Source organism: Ovis canadensis, chromosome X (genome assembly GCF_042477335.2).
Source record: "Ovis canadensis isolate MfBH-ARS-UI-01 breed Bighorn chromosome X, ARS-UI_OviCan_v2, whole genome shotgun sequence".
Classification (NCBI taxonomy): domain Eukaryota; kingdom Metazoa; phylum Chordata; class Mammalia; order Artiodactyla; family Bovidae; genus Ovis; species Ovis canadensis.
The window spans coordinates 55,653,882-55,668,185 of record NC_091727.1 but is presented as its reverse complement, the minus strand read 5'-3'; positions in this window follow the sequence as shown (position 1 = coordinate 55,668,185).

Here is a 14,304-nt window from a genome sequence, read left to right as displayed (position 1 = left end):
TACCATAGAAAATGTATGACTTTGAAGTCAGTCAAGCCTGAAGTCAGTCCCCATTCTTGCATTTACCCTTTGACCTTAGACAAATTATTTCACATCCACATGCCTCAACTTCTTTATTAGTAAATGTGTGGGAAAAGAGTACCCATCTCATAGGATTGTGTTGAACAGTAAATGGATGTAAAAGATGTGATAGACAGCAATTGCTCAGTAATGTCAGTGCTTTTTCTTTGTTCATCCAGTGCTCATTCTCTAATCTTACTGTCACATCATGACAGTTTCCAGATCTCATGAATTCCCTGTATTTGCTTGTGACAGACAACATGGCAAGTGTTAGAGTGGGATGGTAGCATGGGAGTGGGGAAGTACATTTTTTTTCCTATAGATTAATCACTGTTTTCCTACAGAACGGACCTGAGGTGAGGTTTCCAAGTATGTTCTAAGGGCCTCTTCTTCATAAAAAGTATGTAATCTACAGAAGTCGTCAGCACAAAAAATTTGGAACGACAATATTTATGGTTCTTGTTATTTGCACTGGATCCATTCCTATCTTTTCCAAAGATGGCTTTCAAAACACATATTTTAGATCTGCTCTCAGACTGCTCTTAAGTTTAAACTCTCATATTAAATAGAGAAGTAATTGTTCCCTCCTCTAATTTTATCTTTTCAAGATACAAATACTTTGCCCAAACTAGGGTGCTATTATGGGCCACAGTGCCATACATTAAAGACCTAAGTACTGCCTCCAGAATCATATGTTCAACTTAGCAACTGAACAACAACAATTCTCATATTGAATTCTTACTATGTGCCAGGCACCATTCTAATAGTTTTGAAAGTATTAACTCATTTGATCCTCAGACACTCCCTAACAAAGTAGACACTATTATTTTCTCCATTTTATAGATGAATAACCGAAGAACAGAAAGGTTAAGAGATATATTCAGAATGACAGAACTAGTCAATGGCAGAACCAGGTAACCCTGGTTTCTCTGATTTCATTGGCCTTGCAGGATGATAGCAATAATAACAAGTATGAGTTATTATATGCTTTCAGATATTATACCTCCTAATCATCACAACAGCCTTAGGAGGCATTTGACAAATGAGGAAATTAAGGTGCAACAAGATAGTGTAACTTTCCCATGGTAATGTAGCCAAGTAACAAGTACAACAATGACTGAAGCCAGACAGTGTAAGGTCAAAGCCTTATAACAGTCTAAATACTGCCATTTTACTGCCCTATCAAGAGCCTAAGCAATAACCACAATGGACTTTCACACTTCAGTAAAGATAATGGTACTGCTTTCCTTTGGTCTAATGGAAAAATACATAGGTGTTGAAATCAGATCTAACTCCAAATTCTAGTTGAATCACTTGCTGTGTAACCACAGGCAAGTAACTAAACCTTTCTGAGCCTCTGTAAAATGGAGATGAAAATAATACCCAACTCATCTAGTAGATGATAACATACATAAGAAGCCTAGCATAGTTTCTGGCAAACAAATAGGAGCTCCCAAATCGTAGGCAGTTACTCCTTCCCTGTTCTTTTTCCTTCTGTTGACAGATCAAGCATGATTTTCTGCTTGAAAATGGAGAGTTTGTTTCATGCTGCAGTGCCCTTGTTATTGCCTGACACTGATTTCTTCCTTTTGAGAAAAAAGATTTTACCTCTTTGGAAATTCAGTTTGAGGTAGACATTCCAGTCTTCCCATATGAAATATCCTCCTACTCAATCTTAATACAGTATTGAAATGTAGCTGCTTTAAAACCTTACAAAAAAATTAAGTTGAATAGTCTAACAAAATAACTTGGCTTTCTTTTTCTTCTCCAACAGGTTATCAAGCTGTTGCTTCCTGCATGCAGCAGAGCTGGAGATAGTCTGTAAGGCTTCCCTCTTTTCCTATGATCCTCTATTTCAAATTTGGCACCCTGCAGGGGAGTCAAGCTCGTTGGCACTTAAGTATTTGCACTTTATATCCAGAAATAAAGATGTCAGCTGCTTGGGGCAGGGAGCCCTTGGTGGAGATGGTCACTAGTTTTGTCTCTATTTAGGCATAAAAATTCTCCAGAGCCCCTCTGATGAGTCCAAGGGCATCCGGTGGTACTTCAGATGAAATGCCTAGACAGGAACAGAGATGAGGGCAGGAGAGGGAAAAATTAAGCTATGTATTTTATAACCACTGTTTTTCTTTTAGTTGATCCATTTTTACTTTACCCTGGTATGTAAATTTATTTACATTTACCTCATTATCTTTGGAGTATGCACCTTAGCTAATGTTCACTTATTCTTACCTTCCTTTTGCAGGAAAAGGTCAGTTTTCATTCCAATCCCAAAGAAAGGCAATGCCAAAGAATGCTCAAACTACCACACAATTGCACTCATCTCATATGCTAGTTAGGTAATGCTCAAAATTCTCCAACCTAGGCTTCAACAATACATGAACTGTGAACTTCCAAGCTGGATTTAGAAAAGGCAGAGGAACCAGAGATCAAATTGTCAACATCCGCTGGATCATCACAAAAGCAAGAGAGTTCCAGAAAAACATCTATTTCTGCTTTATTGACTATGCCAAAGCCTTTGACTATGTGGATCACAATAAACTGTGGAAAATTCTGAAACAGATGGGAATACCAGATCACCTGACACGCCTCCTGAGAAACCTATATGCAGGTCAGGAAGCAACAGTTAGAACTAGACATGGAACAACAGACTGGTTCCAGATTGGAAAAGAAGTACGTCAAGGCTATATATTGTCACCCTGCTTATTTAATTTATATGCAGAGTACATCATGAGAAACACTGGGCTGGATGAAGCACAAGCTAGAATCAAAACAGCTGGAAGAAATATCAATAACCTCTGATATGCAGATGACACCACCCATGCAGAAAGTGAAGAACTAAAGAGCCTCTTGATGAAAGTGAAGGAGGAGAGTGAAAAAGCTGGCTTAAAGCTCAACATTAAAAAAAACTAAGCTCATGGTTTCTGGTGCCATCACTTCACAGCAAATAGATGGGGAAACAGTGGAAACAGTGTCAGACTTTATTTTTTTGGGCTCAAAAATCACTGCAGATGGTAATTGCAGCCATGAAATTAAAAGATGCTTGCTCCTTGGAAGAAAAGCTATGACCAACCTAGATAGCACATTAAAAAGCAGAGATATTACTTTGCCAACAAAGGTCTGTCTAGTCAAGACTATGGTTTTTCTAGTAGTCATGTATAGATTGAGAGTCAGACTATAAAGAAAGTTGAGTGCCAAAGAATTGATGCTTTTGAACTGTGGTGTTGGAGAAGACTCTTGAGAGTCCCTTGGACTGCAAGGAGATCCAACCAGTCCATCCTAAAGGGGATGGTCCTGAGTGTTCATTGGAAGGACTGATGTTGAAGTTGAAACTCCAATACTTTGGCCACCTGATGCGGAGAGCTGACTCATTGGAAAAGACCCTGATTCTGGGAAAGATTGAAGGCAGGAGGATAAGGGGACAACAGAGGAGGAGATGGTTGAATGGCATCACCGACTCAATGGACATGAGTTTGTGTAAACTCCAGGAGTTGGTGATGGACAGGGAGGCCTGGCATGCTTTGGTTCATGGGGTCGCAAAGAGTTGGACACGACTGAGCGACTGAACTGAGCTGAACTCCTTTTGCATGCTATAGTTTCCTAAATCACATTTATTAACTTTATTTTGCCATAATCTTATTTGCTTTCAATCATCTTTATCTTTGTAACTAATATTTGTCTATTTATAAGACACTGCTTGTATGGATGTCCAGAGGAAAGCACCCTTCATGTTCTTAGCTAAGGGAGGGATGGTCAGTTACCTTTTAATTTTGATTGCCAGACCTTAGCAGTAGGAAGCCCTTCTCCTTCTAACACCAAACCCTTGACCCTGAAACACTGAATTTGAACAATCACATAATTCCATAAGACATAATTCGCATCCCAAAATAACAGAAGGAATTGAATGAGTATTCCTCTCCAAGGAGAGACTCTCAATGGAACATCCCATTTTTCTGAATTATCAGATAATCATTAAAAAAAAAAAAAAAAACTTGGGAAGTACACAAAAGAAGATGTCACCTTAACTAGCAGGCAAGTGATCTTGAACTATCCCAATAAGATTCCATGGGAGTACACTTTGCAGGGGACCTATAATTGTACTTTCACTTTATTATTATTATTTTTTTGATCCTGTACATCTCCTCACATACAGAGTACTTAAGGGGGGAATTCAATTTGTGTGGAATTTCCACAACATCTACCCTTACCCCTTTGCCCCAAGGGATATGAATAAGTTGACTAGGGCCAGGATTGGAAATCTCTCCAGTGGTTATTTATAGAATGGAGGTAAACTGTTTTTAAGTACAAACACTCTATACCTTTAAGAGCTATAATAATAATAAAAGAAAAAAACAGCTTACCAGTTACTTGAGGGTGGCTAAAATTAGGCATCTTTTTCATCTTCCAACCAGAAACCTTAGCTTCTCATAAGTTATACAGTTAAACAAACAATAGCCACAGAGCCAGACAAAGGACATCCAGGACATCCAGAGCCTAAAGCAAAGGACATCCAGGACTCCACAGGCTCCTTAGAATACCTATTCCAGTATCTAGAGTCTCTTTAGAAATGTGGAAAGATGGGATCCCACCTGCCTTATAAAACACTTCCTAGATGCTGAGCAACTGTTCTGAACACATTATATATATTAATTCATTTCATTTTCACAGGACTTCCATGGTGGTCCAGTGGTTAAGAATCTGCCTGCCAATGCAGGAGACATGGGTTCAATCCCTGGCCTAGGAAGATTCCACATGCCAAGGGGGCAACTAAACCCGTACACCACAACTACTGAGCCCGCACACCTGGAGCCCAAGCTTCCCAATGAGAAGCCACCACATTGAGAAGCTTACACACTACAGCTAGAGAGTGGCCCCCATTCACCTCAATTAGAGAGAGCCCTGGTGCAGCAGAAAGACCCAGTGCAGTCAAAAATAAATAAATAATCAACAATTATTTATTTTAAAACAATTATTAATTTTTATAGTAAAACCTCCAAGGAGATATTAATATTTTTATCCATATTTTATAGATGAGGAAACTGAAGTAAAGAACCATTATGTAACTCACCTAGGGTCACACTGCCACTAAAGTTCCAAGATTTGAACAAAAGCATCTCTGATTTTATAAACAACGTTCTTAATCTTCTATGGGCTACAGTGCTTTGTTTTTTCTAGGCCATTATCTTAGATGTACCAGAAGTAAAAAAAAAAAAAAAGGCAGTGTAAAGAGTGGGTTAGTAAAGTCAATCTCAGTTAATGTCAGAGGAATCCTCTCTGTACTGACCAGAATATATTAATAATTAAAACTAATTTCTCTTGATTTTGACCTGGGGCCTCAAAAATACGGGCACTCTCTGTCTTAATATTTACATTTTCCAGCTAGGGTGCATGAAGATGGTTCAGGTGTCTATTCTCAGTTTGACAGTCTCATGCAGTCAATGCAGCCAAAGCCTGACATACAGTTAGGCATGCCACTCCAAAGCTTCTTGCCATTCTTGATGGAGATTGAGAAGAATGTTTCCTTTGAGGACAGCTATGGGATTTCAAGAAGAAAACACCTGGCTAGAGACATCAAGAAGTATAACCTAGTCTCAATGGCTTCCTACTAAGAGGGTCTGAGGGACTCCTGCTTATATCTGCAATGTAAGAACTGGTGTTCATTTATTCAATCATTAAACATTCATTTATTGAATGCCTACTATGTGGAGGCACTAGAGATATAGGGAATAAGACAGACAAACCTTGCTATCGAGGACTTGTTCACAATGTTCAGCATGTCTTTAAGGACTGCTCTCCTTAGATTTGAGGTCTTTGGCCACTGACAGTGATTCCTTCTCTCAAAATATGACACTCAAAATTGCCCGAGTCTCCCCACATGTAAAACAAAGGTGGGACTGAGTTCTCCAGGGAACCTGACTGACTCAGAGCTTAGTGTGCAGAAAGTTTATTGAGATGCTCTCAGAATGGTGGCTAAGATGGTAAAGTGTCTGTCTACAATGTGAGAGACCTGGGTTCGATCCCTGGGTTGGGAAGATTCCCTGGAGAAGGAAATGGTAAGCCACTCCAGTACTCTTGCCTTGAAAATCCCATGGACAGAGGAGCTTGGTGCAGGCTACTATCCATGGGGTCGCAAAGAGTCGGCACAACTGAGCGACTTCACTTTCACTTTCAGAATTGACTGCTGACGGGGGAAGGAAAGAAGCAGGATTAGGCAGACACAGATGCTAAACTATGATAAAGCCTCAACAAAGACTCTAGGTGATCCCACAGGAATTTTGGAATTGGGACGGCCCTCCTGAAATGGAGCCAGCCATCAGGTTTTTTCTTTTTAACCTCAATATAAGGCAATGAATACTTGCATCTTTGGGAATGCAGCTTTGGGCAACACAGCTTTCTTCAGTTCAGTTCAGTTCAGTCACTCAGTCATGCCCAACTCTTTGTGACCCCATGAACAGCAGCACACCAGGCCTCCCTGCTCATTGCCAATTCCCGGAGTCCACCCAAATCCATGTCCATTGAGTCAGCGATGCCATCCAACCATTTCATCCTCTGTCGTCCCCTTCTTCTCCTGCCTTCAATCTTTCCCAGTATCAGGGTCTTTTCCAAAGAGTCAGCTCTTCGCATCAGGTGGCCAAAGTATTGGAGTTTCAGCTTCAACATCAGTCCTTCCAATGAACACTCAGGACTGATCTCCTTTAGGATGGACTGGTTGAATCTCCTTGCAGTCCAAGGGACTGTCAAGAGCCTTCTCCAACATCACAGTTCAAAAGCATCAATTCTTTGGCACTCAGCTTTCTTTATAGTCCAACTCTCACATCCATACGTGACCACTGGAAAAACCATAGCCTTGACTAGACAGACCTTTGGTGGCAAAGTAATGTCTCTGCTTTTGAATATGCTGTCTAGGTTGGTCATAACTTTCCTTCCAAGGAGTAAGCGTCTTTTAATTTCTGGCTGCAGTCACCATCTGCAGTGATTTTGGAGCCCCTAAAATAAAGTCTGCCACTGTTTCCACTGTTTCCCCATCTATTTGCCATTAAGTGATGGGACTGGATGCCATCATCTTAGTTTTCTGAATGTTGAGCTTTAAGCCAACTTTTTCACTCTCCTCTTTCACTTTCATCAAGAGGTTCTTTAGTTCTTCTTCACTTTCTGCCATAAGGGTGGTGTCATCTGGATATCTGAGGTTATTGATATTTCTCCCAGCAATTTTGATTCCAGCTTGTGCTTCATCCAGCCCAGTGTTTCTCATGATGTACTCTGCATAAGCAAAACAAATCTAATATTGTAAAGTAATTAGCCTCCAATTGAAATAAATAAATTTATATTAAAACAAAAACAAAAACAAAAAATAAGCAGGGTGACAATATACAGCTTTGACGTACTCTTTTTCCTATTTGGAACCAGTCTGTTGTTCCATGTCCAGTTCTAACTGTTGCTTCCTGACCCGCATACAGGTTTCTCAAGAGGCAGGTCAGGTGGTCTGGTATTCCCATCTCTTTCAGAATTTTCCACAGTTTATTGTGATCCACACAGTCAAAGGCTTTGGCATAGTCAATAAAGCAGAAATAGATGTTTTCCTGGAACTCTCTTGCCAGTGGATGTTGGCAATTTGATCTCTGGTTCCTCTGCATTTTCTAAAACCAGCTTGAACATCAGGAAGTTCACGGTTCATATATTGCTGAAGCCTGGCTTGGAGAATTTTGAGCATTACTTTACTAGCGTGTGAGATGAGTGCAACTGTGTGGTAGTTTGAGCATTCTTTGGTATTACCTGTCTTTGGGATTGGAATGAAAACTGGCCTTTTCCAGTTCTGTGGCCACTGGTGAGTTTTCCAAATTTGCTGGCATATTGAGTGCAGCACTTTGACAGCATCATCTTTCAGGATTTGAAATAGCTCAATTGGAATTCCATCACCTCCACTAGCTTTGTTTGTAGTGATGCTTCCTAAGGCCCACTTGACTTCACATTCCAAGATGTCTGGCTCTAGGTGAGTGATCACATCATCGTGATTATCTGGGTCATGAAGATCTTTTTTGTACAGTTCTTCCATGTATTCTTGCCACCTCTTCTTAATATCTTCTGCTTCTCTTAGGTCCATACCATTTCTGTCCTATAATGAGCCCATCTTAGCATGAAATGTTACCTTGGTCTCTCTAATTTTCTCAAAGAGATCTCTAGTCTTTCCCATTCTATTGTTTTCCTCTATTTCTTTGCATTGAATGCTGAGGAAGGCTTTCTTATCTCTCCTTGCTATTCTTTGGAAATCTGCATTCAGATGCTTATATCGTTCCTTTTCTCCTTTGCTTTTCGCTTCTCTTCTTTTCACAGCTGTTTGTAAGGCCTCTCCAGACAGCCTTTTTGCGTTTCTTTTTCTTGGGGATGTTCTTGATTCCTGTCTCCTGTACAATGTCATGAACCTCCAACCATAGTTCATCAGCACTCTATCAGATCTAGTCCCTTAAATCTATTTCTCACTTCCAGTGTACAGTCATAAGGGATTTGATTTCCATCATACCTGAATGGTCTAGTGGCTTTCCCCACTTTCTTCAATTTAAGTCTGAATTTAGCAATAAGGAGTTCATGATCTGAGCCACAGTCAGCTCCCAGTCTTGTTTTTGCTGACTGTATAGAGTTTCTTCATCTTTGGCTGCAGAGTATAATCAATCTGATTTCTGTGTTGACCATCTGGCAATGTCCATGTTTAGAGTCAAATGACAATTCCCAAAAAGCTATCTTCAGACACTGCTTCTAGCATCTAGGAGATTAAAAATACTGGAGTCCTGAAAGGGATTTGGACAGTGCATTAAAACATCTACTACAGAAGAAACGGACTCTAATATATGAGTTCCTGTCCGAAGTTACAGCCTGTGACCTCATGCCTTTGTTGTTGTTGTGCAGTCACTAAGTCGTGTCTAACTCTTTGGGACTGCATGGAATGCAGCATGCCAGCCTTCCCTGTCCTTCACTATCTCCCAGAGTTTGCTCAGATTCATGGCCATTGAGTCAGTGATGCTATCTCACCATCTCATCCTCTGCTACTATCTTCTCCTTCTACCCTCAGTCTTTCCCAGCAACAGTTATTTTCCAATGAGTTGGCTCTTTGCATCAGGTGGCCAAAGTATTAGAGCTTCATCTTTAGCAACGGTCCTTCCAATGAATATTCAGGGTTGATTTCCTTTAGGATTGGCTGGTTTGATCTTGCAGTCCAAGGGACTCTCAAGAGTCTTCTCCAGCACCACAGATCCAAAGCATCAGTTCTTGCATGCTCAGCCTTCTTTATGGTCAAACTCTTACATCCGTACATTACAACTGGAAAAATCATCACTTTGACTATACGGACCTTTGTCAGCAAAGTGATGTATGTCTCTGCTTTTTAATATACTGTCAAGGTTTGTCATAGCTTTCCTTCTAAGAAGCAAGTCTCTTTAATTTCATGTCTGCAGTCACTGTCTGCAGTGCTTTTGGAGCCTAAGAAAATAAAGTCCAACTGCTGCAAGCTACCACTTGGACCCAGTAGGCTCTGAGGGGTCTCCTAGACCAGGCCCTTCAGGGTAGACATCAGTGCCTTGAGTTCCATCATAGGCTTCTACAGACCTGGGTGTAGTTACACCTTGCCTAATCTTGGTGAACAGGATTTTGAGAATATTCTAGAGAGCTCAGTCTGGTTTCTGTATTAAGTTACTTGAGAACATCCTAATTTATGAAAGAACTATAAACAAAAGGATGCAATGTCTCTGGGATATATGATTTTATTAATTTGTGCTGCCTCCTGGTGGCCACTCGGCTAACGCACAAAAGAGAAGCCAAGAATTTAATTAATAGAATGATTACCCAGGAAAAGCCATTTTTAATACGGGCTTTTTTCCCCCCTAGGAAATGAAGAAACAAATGTCTAAGTTTTGGGTGAAGCTGTCTTGAACAGAATTATTCCTGTATTTCATGCCTCAGCTCAGATGTTTCCTCTCTAAAAAGCCTTCCCAAACCAACCCAGCAATCAGCTCCTCCCTCCTCTCAGCTTCTGTTGGACAGCTTATGTGTCTCTCTAGCCGCAGCCTGGATTGCACTTAAGTGGATTACCTTATTTAAGGCTTATACAAGTCCTGTGAGCTAGGCATTATTACGATACCTACTTTAAATTTGAGGAAACTAAGACAGAAGAATGAGATAATTGCTTGAAAATCATTTGCCAGATGGACAAGAGCAGGCAGGAAGGAACTGTAGGAAAAGAGAAGTGGGCATGCATATAAGTGTAGGGAAACATGATATGCTTCCTCCATCTGGTATAGTCAGGGGCTTATTAATAGTTTAGGTTTTCTGGAGTGAGGTATAAAGTGACAAAGCAGGGGGTATGCTGAAAGAATTGCACAACTAGAATTGTGTTTTAAAAGCAAGACAAGGAGGAGGATCAAAAGGTACAAACTTCCAGTTATGAAATAAATGCCATGGGAATGTGTAAAAGAGGCAAAAATAATAGTTTCCCTGCTTAAAAATATCCAATGCTTCCCACTAAAAGAATAAAATCCAAACAGGGCTGCATGATCCTGACCATCTCCCTTTCTGATGTCATCTCCCTCTCTCTCTGCCCTTCTCTTTCTGCTGCAGCCACACTGACATCCCTGTCAGCCAACTGAATTCCTGAAACCCAAGGAACCTCCTCTAGGCTCTAGCAGCTTTCCCATGGGTCCAGTTATTTTTATGACTTTCAAGGTCTTCCTCCCAAGTACCCCTTTCATTTCTTGAAGCTCTCTTGTACCCTTTTCATCTCTAGATCACATAAGCTATACTCGCTTTCCTCATTTCCTGATCAAAACCAAGCACATCAGTAGTTTCATCCTAATTGTAAACTGCAAGGATAATTTAAAAGAGAAGAGTGTTCTACAACAAAATGCTTTGCAAGGTAATGAGCTTCTCATCACCAGATGTATTCAAGCAAAAGTTAAATGTCTACTCTAAAGGACCTGTAGAAAGAAAATACTCATTCAGTAGGATTGCACAGAAGACCTTTAAGGTCCTTACTACCTCTTGAGATTTTATTCTAACTCCACACAAACACATATACATATATTTTCAATTTTACTAAAAGAATTCATGTAGCCCATGATTAAGTAAAATATATAAAAATATAGATTTCTCAAATAAAGTAAGAGAGGCTATGGTATATAAAAGAGATCAACATGGGGTTTTAAAACTAGAGTCCTAAAATATTTGAGTTAAAAGGGACTGAGTTTAAAAAGACAAGAATACTTTTTAGTCAATTTTCTTAGCATATATACTTAGAATATTGCCTGGTATATAGCAGGAGCTAAATAAATGTTGAATGAATGCATAACCAAAGGAACAGCTGTAATTTATATAAAAGTTCAAGAACAAAAGCTGTTCCAAGTAAAACCTCCACAAGTTAGGTTAGGAGAGCTCCATTTGGGAGATTGTTGTTGACTTCAGATAACAGTATCTTGTTTTGTTTAATTTGGGCTTTGCTCTTTGGTCATTCCTGGGGAGCAAAAGGCAAATAATATTTTCTGGTGACAGTCACATCACTATTAAAATTTTGGATAATCAATAATCTCCTGAAATAATCTTTCCATGTCGTTGAGTCATATAACATTCCAAAAAGATGTGTGAGAGGAGGGATATTCTCTCAGAACTCCTTTATTTAGGATATTATTGCCCCCCCTTACATGTTTGATCTATCCGCCCTACCCCACCCCAAGCTTCTGCTCCATGCCATCTCCTGGTATGTGGAGAGAATGCCAGACAAGGAAATTACAGTCCTCATATGGCAAGCCCAGACAGTAAATGACAGGTCAATCTGAGGGGTTCAGATTATGAGGTTCACATCTATACCAAACTCAACATCTTGGTGACCAAACTTATCAAGAAAGAGGAAGGTGTTTTTTAATCTTTAAAGAAATAGTTTTAATTGACAAATAATTTTATATTAGATGTATGATATATTGATTCAATATTTTTATGTTATAAAATGATCACCATAATAAATCCAATTATTATATGCCACATATAAATTTGTTACAATATTATTAGTAATATTCCTATGTGTACATTATGTCACTGTGACATAGCTGGAAGTTTGCACCTGTTAATCCCCTTCAACTCTTATCTGTTCTCTTATCTGTTCCCCTCCCCCTTGCAAACATCAATTTGGTCTCTATGAGTATCTCTGAGTATCAATTTGGTATCTATGGGTCTGTTTTTTTTGTTTGTTCATTTGTTTTGTTTTTTAGATCCACATATTAGAGAAATCATGTAGTATTTGTTTTCTTCTGACTTATTTCACTTAGCAATATACCCTGCAACTCCCTTGATTTTGCCACAAATGGCAAGATTTCATTCTTTTCTATGGCTGAATAATATTCTTCAGTGTATACATACGTGTGTGTGTGTGTGTGTGTGTGTGTGTGTGTATCTACTGGTTTGAGCTCCTTGCAGCCCAAGGGATTCTCAAGAGTCTTCTACGGCACCACAATTCAAAAGCACCAATTCTTGGGCACTCAGACTTCTTTATGGCCCAACTCTCACAGCTGTACATAACTGGAAAAACCATAGCTTTGACTATATGGAACTTTGTTGGCAAAGAGATGTATCTGCTTTTTAATATGCTAAGTTTGCCATAGCTTTCCTTCCAAGGACCAAGCATTTTTAAATTTTATGCCTGCAGTTATTGTCCACAGTGATTTTGGAGCCCAAGAAAATAAAGTCTGCTACTGCTTCTAGTTTGGATTACTTATCTATCTTCACCTTGTTTGATTATTGTGGCTAGAGTTTCTAATACTGTTTTGGATAAAAGTGATGAAAGTGAGCATCCTTGTGTTATTGCTGCTCTTTCAGCTTTTCTCAGTTGAATATGTTAGGTGTGGATTTGTCATATATGCCCTTTTTACGCTGAGGTATGTTCCCTCCACATACACTTTGTTGAGAGTTTTTATAAAAAATGGATGTTGGATTTTTTCCAATGCTTTTTCTGCACTGACTGAGATGATAATGAGATTTTTTTCCTCTTTTATATATGTCTTGTTAACATGGAAAATCATGTTGACTGATTTGGGGATCACATTGATTTACTCCTGCATCCCTGGGATGAATCCCATTTGATCATAGTGTATGATCATTTTATTTTTGTATTTGGCTTGTATTTTGTTGAAGATTTGCATATATATTCATCAGGGATATTAGTCTGAAAATTTTTTAGTGGTAGTGTCTTTTTCTAGTTTTGGTATCAGGGTAATGTTGGCCTCATAAACAAATTAGGGAGTGATCTTTGTTCTCTGCTGCTGCTGCTAAGTCGCTTCTGTCGTGTCTGACTCTCTGTGACCCGGTAGATGGCAGCCCACCAGGCTCTCCCGTCCCTGGGATTCTCCAGGCAAGAATACTGGAGTGGGTTGCCATTTCCTTCTCCACTGCATGAAAGTGAAAAGTGAAAGTGAAGTCACTCAGTCGTGTCCGATTCTTTGCGACCCCATGGACTACAGCCTACCAGGCTCCTCCATCCATGGGATTTTCCAGGCAAGAGTACTGGAGTGGGTTGCCATTGCCTTCTCTGCTTTCCTCTCTAATTTTTTAGAATAGCTTCAGGAGGATAGGTATTAACTCTTCTTTAAATGTTGTGCAGAATTCACCTGTGAAGCTGTCTGTTCCTGGGTGTTTGTTGTGAGTGGTTTATTGTTATTATTATTATTGATTCAGTCCCACTATTGGTAAAGTCTATTCAGATTTTCTATTTCTTCCTGACTCCGTCTTATAAGTTTGTACATTTTCTATAAAATTATACATTTCTTCTAGGTTGTCCAATGTGTTTTTATATAGTTGTTTATAGTAATCTCTTGTGATCCTTGTGCATTTCTGTTTTGTTGATTGTAACTTCTTTTTTGTTTCCAATTTTAGTTATTTTGGCTCTCTTTTTTTCTTGATGTGTCTGGCTTAACAGCTATTAGTTATGTTTATCTTTTCAGAGAACCAACTCTTAGTTTCAGTGACCTTTTCTATTGGTATTTTAAAGTCTCTATTTCATTTATTTTCACACTTGTCTTTTATTACTTCCTTCCTTCTAGTCACATTGGCCTTTATTTTTTCTTCATTTTCTAGTTCCTTTGGGTATAATGTTAGATTATTTATTTGTAGTTTTTCTTCTTTATTGAGGTGAGCTTGTATCATTATAAATTTCCCTATTACAACTGCTCTTGCAGTGTCCTATAGATTTTGATAACTTTGTTTACATTAATTTGT